At 31.7% G+C, this 8,294-nt stretch overlaps 1 pseudogene; it reads left to right on the top strand.

The window, feature by feature from the left end:
* Positions 1-5,149: 5,149 nt before the first annotated feature.
* On the top strand, positions 5,150-7,946 carry LOC144254994 (olfactory receptor 6C3-like; annotated as a pseudogene).
* Positions 7,947-8,294: the final 348 nt, after the last annotated feature.

Below are 8,294 nucleotides of genomic sequence, written 5' to 3'. Positions count from 1 at the left end.
AAAAGAATCCTAATAATAATTCAAAAGTTAAAAATAAAAATAAACCAAGAAACATGTTATTTTTTATTCACAAAGTAACGTGGACCATTAATAATACATCTTTAGACTTGGGTTGTAAATAGAATTTCATATTTCCAAATCCTACAATCTCTCCATAGATGTATAAGTAGGCACACATATAAATATACACATACATATTTATATAAACAAACATAAAGACCTAATGAAGACATGCTATAGAAAATCGTGAATAAATAAGCATTATATATATGGGATAAATTTATTTTCTCAAATTCCATCATGAATAAGCTCCTTTTTGAATGTGAGTGTGCTTATATGTGTATATATGTCTTTGTGTGTGTGTATACACATGTGTGTATATATATGGATATATATATATACACACACACGTGTGTATATATACGTGTGTATACATATATCAATATATATATTCATAAATACATACATTATTTGAAACTAATCCAAAACATGATATATGCATGTATGTATGTATATGAAATCTTTTAAACATATAATCCTTTGAACATATTATATATGTGAAGAAATATTTAGGTATGGGTTTAGATAAACTTCTCATGTTTTGGACTAGTTAGAAACAGGGCATAATTCCAAGTTTTCTTAAATAAAATATTTTAAGTTACTTAAGTAAATACTTAAATACTTAAGTAAAATATTTTATGTTTCTATTTTTTATAAAATACAAGCTTCATTGCAAAATATTTCATTATATATAAAGTTATGGTTTTATTTGTTAAAATTTCTATTCCAGGTTGTATGCTTAAAAATCTAAAATAATGTCTAAGGTAAAAAAAGAAAGTTCTGTGTTCGTCTGTGTTTGTGTGTACAAAACTTAAAAATATGAATACTGAGATATATTCGAACATTTGAGAAAACATACTGTAATTCTATCAATGGAGGTAGTTTCTTAATGTTATAATCAATTGAGAGATTGAGTATGAAATTTACTCAGAGATAAAAAGTGTTACAACCTTCAAGGAGACTCTAAATTTTGGAGGAAATTATAAATGACTTTAAATTCCATTTCTTCCAAGTGAATTACAATTTTGTTAAGAAGTAAATAGTTGAATAACTTTAGGTCTTTATAACCTCTAAGTACATACTTCTTAACCAATAAATAAGGTATGCTATCAGATTGATGAAAAATAAATAACTTATTATGAGGATGAAACCAAATCTGTAAAGCATATAGATTGATTGTCTATATTACTAACTATCAGCAATTATTATAGTTTTCTCTGGATCCAACTGACCTAGTTTTGCTCTTAATTCTTCCCTTTGTTGTACAAGAGCTTTTCAATTTGATTCCATCTTACTCATTTATTCTTGGTTTTGTTTCTTAAGCTTTGTAGATCTTCTTTGGGAAGATGGTGCCTGCACCAATACATTGGGGTGTAGACCTCATGTTTTCTTCTTACAGTTGTAATGTTTTGGATCTAATTTCTGGACCTTTGATTCACTTTGAGTTGACTTTAGTGCAGGATGAGAGATTAGGATCCAGTTTTATTCTTCTATATATGGCTGATCAGTTTTCCTACCACCATTTGTTAAAGAGGCCAGCTTTTCTCCAACAGCTCTCCAATATTATATATATCTATATATAATTTTAAAAATTTATTTGTTCTAACCAGTCATACATGACAGCAGAATGCTCCTTGATTCATTGTACACAAATGGAGCACAATTTTTCACTTCTCTGGTTGTTCACAAAATAGGGTCACAGGGTCACACCATTTGTACAATCATACATGTACCTAGGATAATAATGTCCATCTCATTCCACTATCTTTCCTATCCCCCTTTCCCCCCCATCTCTCCTGCCCCTTTGGCTAATCCAAAGTTCCTACATTCATCCCCTGACCCTCCCCCCACTATGGATTAGCATTCACTTATCAAAGAAAACAATTGGCCTTTGGTTTTGGAGATTAGCTTACTTTGCTTAGTACAATATTTTCTAGCTCCATCCATTTACCTGAAAATGTCAAAATTGTATTCTGTTTTATTGCTGAGTAATATTCCATTGTGTATATGTACCACAATTTCTTTATCCATTCATCTATTGAAGGACATTTAGGTTTTTTCCACAGTTTGGCTATTGTGAATTTTGCTGCTATAAACATTCATGTGGCTGTGTCACTGTAGTATGCTGTTTGTAAGTCCTTTGGGTAGAAACCACAGAGTAGCATACCTGGGTCAAATAGTGGTTCCATTCCAAGTTTTCTAATGAATCTCCATACTATTTTCCAGAGTAGTTGTACCAATTTGCAGTCCCACCAGCAATGTTTGTGTGTACCTTTTCCTCCATATCCTTGCCAACAGTTATTGTTGCTTGTATTCTTGATAACTGCCATTCTGACTAGAGTAAGATGAAATTTTAGAGTAATTTTGGTTTACATTTTTCTAATTACTACTGTTATTGAATATTTTCCTCATATATCTGTTGATTAATTGTATATAGTCTCCAGGATATATAAAGAACAAAAAACTTAACAAAAAAACAAACAAACAAACAAAAAACTACCAACCCCATCAATAAATGGGCTAAGGAGTCCAATGTATATTTTTGACACCTGTGTCAAGCATCAGATGGCTCTGTGTTTGTGGGTTTGTCTCTGTGCCTCCTATTCTACTTCAATGATCTGTATTTTTTAATGCTAATAACATGTTGTTTTGTTATTATAACTTCATAGCATAATTTGGGGTTAGATATTCTAATGCATCCAGTCTTGCTCTTTTTTCTTAGGATTGCTTTTGTTATTCTGGCTCTCTTAAACTTCCAGATGAATTTCAGGAGTGTTTTTCTATTTCTGTGAATAATGTAAAAATATTTGAGAAGCATGAAGAACATGAAAGAGAATAAATAGGTATAACCCACTAACCAGATTGTCATATAAATAAAGGTTTATCAAATTGTGGTTATTTTTTATTAAAATGTTGAAATGATTTTAAATAAATGTAAAGCCAAGATGAATCATAAGATGAGGAAAGTTGACATGGCAATTAAATTTTCTACTTTATAATGAGGATAAATTAGTTAAAATAAGTAATAATATTTTCTTAAAGTATGAGAAAAATATGTACATTATAATAGTGACTTTTTAACTTATTATCATAGAGTAATCCTTAGTTTACAGGTAACCAACATCTAACAATGACAAAGTATTAGCAATCAAAAAGCATACAAGAAAATTTTTATATTTTAAAAACATAATTAAATATGATTTAGATTAAGGTTCAGGTTTTGTAACAAAGTTATTTTTGTTGTTCATGAAATATTACATAATAATAAAATATTACATAATTGCAATCAATGGAAATAAATAATTTGCAGAATAGCATTGAGCATTGTAGATTCTCTGTGGTATACAAAAGGAATGTAACCATTCTCAAGGGAGATCCACAATAGAGAAAAGTTAAGAGGCTACTGAGAAACTGAAGGATGGCTAACAGAAATCCCTCAAGGTCAATAAGATAGAAGAGATGTGGCTTGGACTTCATCTTGTTCCCATGAGATCAAATCTTCAGAAAACAAAAGAAATAGACTTGAAGTATTTATATTTGAGATATAAGGTACAACCAATTGAAAACAGGATTATGATGTAAGAATCTATACTTATAATACCCAATAATGTTTTATCTTTCTCTGTTCTTTATTTAAATATTACTTTCTTAAAATACTAGATCAAATGAATGAATGGGAAGATAGTATATTGTTACATTTTCCGAAGGTTTCTGATGTTAGATTTTTATTTCCTAAAATATTTCCCTTTCATCATCATAAAATAGGGAAAATATAAAATCAAACTTGATTAGCGTGAACTTTGCTAATGTCTGTCCTTCACAGCATAAATTTGACTATATAAAATATGGAAAAATCAGATGTCAGGACTTAGCCGACCAAATCCACAGAATAGTATACCCAGGGCAGTGTTTGAAGAGCTGGGGACTAACTGAATGGGTTATGATGAATGGGAGAGGTCTTCCTGTACATTTCTAGATATCCTGATGGATTAGTGGATCCATGAAATGAGTGTCTCATGAGGAACAAAATGTCTAAGGAAGAAAACATTTTTCCATAAAACTTAATGGCTAAGGAAGGATGATGTTCAAATGGAAAATATACTGTGCTCTAATCCAAGTGACAGAGCTGCCAAGATCTAAGGCAAGTATTAATTTCAAATTTATGCTTCAAAGCAAAATGAAAAATAAATATATGTTCCTTTAAGCTCATGAATGAAAAATGTCTGTGTAATGTGTGCCCCATGTGTGTGTATATATGTGTATATATGTATACACATATATTTCTTAAAAAAATCATCAAAGACATCAAACATTAAAGATTTTAATAGAATTATAAGATAAATCAAGAAGTAAACACATTCCCTGGTTGCTACATGAAATAATCACATTATTTATCTTACAATAAATTCATATATATACTATGTATATAATGTTCCTGTTATCTTGATAATTACTCCAAAACAGTAATATTAAAATACAATGAAGAAGTAAATCAAATAATTTATATTTTTAAAATGTATTTCATATTTTAATAGAATTATTAATTAATTTCTTATATCATAAAAGGAATAATGGGTTGTTACTTTTGACTTTTATTTTATTTCATTTTTACTTTTGCCATTTATCAAATCAAGATAATTTATTTTTGTTTTTAGGTTGTAGTATGAGCTTACATATTCACCACAGGAAAAGAAAGAAAAATGCATGATTCATGTAACTTTTTCAACAAAAAAGGTAATAATATTTTGCAGAAATTTGACTCAACATAAAAATTATTGGTTTTATTCAACATCGCTCAATCATGTGGCTTAATTTATAAAAATTCCCTAAACACTGTTGCTAGATTTAAAATAAAAGAACCAGTAGCAAACAAGCTGGCCTTACAAATATGTAATAAAATATAATGCAGAGAGAGTAATAATGTAAATAAAATTGTTAGAGATTATGGAAGATATTTTAGAATTGTATCAATAAGACTATATTGTTCATAATAATCATATCTTTCTTCTCTCTTTAATTTCTTTTATCCCCAATATCTTTAAAAGAGGAAAAAGGAGAGACCGAGAGAGAGGGAAAAAGAGAAAGAGAGATGAACCATATAGTGATTACAGAATTTGTGCTCCTAGGCCTTTCTGATGATCCTAAACTTCAGATGGTAATTTTCCTGTTTTTATTTATCACTTACATATTAAGTGTCACTGGGAATCTGACTATCATCACTCTAACCTTGGTGGATTCCCATCTACAGACTCCTATGTATTTCTTCCTCCAGAACTTCTCTTTTTTAGAAATCTCATTTACAACTGTTTTTATCCCTAGGTTTCTAGGCGCTATTGCCACCCAGGATAAGACCATTTCCTATAACAATTGTACAGCACAACTTTTTTTCTTTATCTTCATGGGAGTGACATAATTTTACATTCTCACTGCCATGTCCTATGTCCAATATGTTGCCATCTGCAAGCCCCTTCATTACACAACCATTATGAGCAGGAAACTCTGCACCCTGCTTGTGCTGTGTGCCTGGCTGGGTGGGTTTCTGACCATTTTCCCACCTCTGATGCTTCTGCTTCAGCTGGATTACTGTGCTTGGCAAAAGTAAAAAAAAAAAAAAAAAAAATCTTCTCTTTCTACCCCATCTACTGTAATTCATTTCTCTCCTTGTTTATTTTCCCATTCCCCTCAAAACCTCTTATATGTAATTTTGTATAGCAATGAGGGTCTCCCTTCATTTCCATGCAATTTCCCTTTTCTCTCCCTTTCCCTCCCATCTCATGTCTCTGTTTAATGTTAATCTTTTCTTCCTGCTCTTCCTCCCTGCTCTGTTCATAGTTGCTCTCATTATATTAAAGAAGACATTTGGTATTTGTTTTTTAGGGATTGGCTAGCTTCATTAAGCATAATCTGCTCTAGTGCCATCCATTTCCCTGCAAATTCCGTGATTTTGTCATTTTTTAGTGCTGCTTAATACTCCATGGTGTATAAATGCCACATTTTTTTTATCCATTCATCTATTGAAGGGCATCTGGGTTGGTTCCACAGTCTAGCTATTGTGAATTGTGCTACTATGAACATCGATGTGGCAGTATCCCTGTAGCATGCTCTTTTAAGGTCTTCAGGGAATAGTCTGAGAAGGGCAATAGCAGGGTCAAATGGTGGTTCCATTCCCAGCTTTCCCAGGAATCTCCATACTGCTTTCCAAATTGGCCTCACCAATTTGCTGTCACTATTCTACTTTCAGGCTTTCAGGTCCACTTTTTTTTTTTTTTTTTTTTTTTTTTACTTTCCACATATGAGAGAGAACATGTGATACATGACTTTCTGTTATCTGGATATTTCACTTAACATATGTCCTCCAGTTCCATCTATTTTGCTGCAAAGATTTTATATTTCTTCATGGCTGAATACTGCTCCATTATAAATATGCCACATTTTCTTTGTCCATTCATCTATACATGAGAACCTAGGTTAAATCTATATTCACTCTGTGAATAGCGCCACAAAAACAAGGGTACATGGGTATTTCTTTGGTATGCTGACCTCATTTCCCTTAATTATACCTCCAGGAGAGGAAAAGCTGGATCATCTAGTAGTTCTGTTTTAATTTTTTGAGAACCACCCTGCTTTTCTCCCTAGTGGCATTATTAATTTACATTCTGACTTCAAATGTATTTGAGTCTTTTCTCCACATATTCACTAGAATATCTGTGGGGCAGGGCTTTTTATCTGCTTCTTTTGTTAAAAATAACCATTTTAATGGTGTGAGGTGGCATCTCATTGAAGTTTTAATACAAAACTATTTCTTAATATGCCATAACTAAGGTTTTTCACTATAAACAGGAGGAAATTAAAGGATAATTGTCATTCTTAGGTGGCTTTCCATTTCCTCTGAAGATGGAAATGATACAGTATTTAAGAATAATCCAGATCCAAACTTGGATATTTATTAATTCTCATGTTCTTTTTTATTTGTGCTTTCTTCTCTAGGTTTGACAAAAGGAAAAGTAAGCAAAAAAAAGTAAGAAAGAAAGAAAATAAAAAGAAAGAAACCAAACAGGAGTAACAAAGTTTATCCTTATGGGACTGTCACATGATCCCAGACTCCAGGAGGTAATATTCATCTTTCTCTTCCTCACCTACATGCTGGATCCCCATCTTCAGATTCCCATGTATTTATTTTTTTCAGGAATTTTTCTCTATTGGTAGTTTCATTCACAACTGTCAGTATACCCAAGTTCCTAGGTACCATTATTCCAAGAGATAAAACCATTTGCTTTAATGGTTATATAGCTCAGTTATTTTTTGTAATTTTCTTGGGAGTCATAGAATTATGCCACCTGGCTGCCATGTCCTATGGTCACTACATTGCCATCTGCAAGCCTGTGCATTACATGACCATCATCAATCACAAGTCTGCACAATGATTTTCTTTGCTTGCTGGCTTGTCTCATTCTTATTTGTCTTCCTTGTGCTCATGTTGCTGCTACAGCTTGATTATTGTAGGTCTAATATCATTGGTCATTTTACCTATCATTATTTCTGCTTATTCCACTTTCTTGTTCAAACATAAGAATCCTAGAGGTGATGTGTTGGGCTTATGCTCTGTTTACTCTCATGGTCACTTTGGCATTGATATTTCTGTCCTACATATATATCATCAGAATGATTTTGAAGATTCCTTTTACTAGTCAGAGGACACAGGCTTTTTCCATGTGTTCTTCCCACATGATTGTCATTTCCATCATTATGACAGCTGCATTTTTATATACATTAAACCCTCAGCAAGAGAGAGAGTGTCTTTGAGTAAGGAAGTGGCTGTACTAAAATTCTCAGTGCTTCTTATGTTGAATCCTTTTATTTACAGTCTAAGGAATCAGCAGGTCTAGCAAGGCTTCATGAACATGGCAAGGAAGATTGTGTATTTGAAAAGTAGATTAAAAGATCTGGTGTCTTGAGGTAAAGGCATATTGATGGGTAATTAAAATATGAAAGAGTAAAATTTGAGTATCTAATTCAAATCAGTGTTGCCCTCCCTCTCATTCTTGTACATTCATTCTTTTTTTTCCTCTAACAGTTTAGGGGCACATTTGTTTAATATATTTCTCACCCAAATAGAATCAGTTTTTTTTTCTGTTTTGCTGATATGCCACTCTTCCAACAGTTTTGGATTACATCTTCTTAAATAATAATTATTTTACAAAAAAATGTATTTTATGTTTTGCTTAGGAAAAACA

Source organism: Urocitellus parryii, chromosome 5 (genome assembly GCF_045843805.1).
Source record: "Urocitellus parryii isolate mUroPar1 chromosome 5, mUroPar1.hap1, whole genome shotgun sequence".
NCBI classification, from domain to species: domain Eukaryota; kingdom Metazoa; phylum Chordata; class Mammalia; order Rodentia; family Sciuridae; genus Urocitellus; species Urocitellus parryii.
This window is presented reverse-complemented; position numbering and strand designations above follow the sequence as displayed.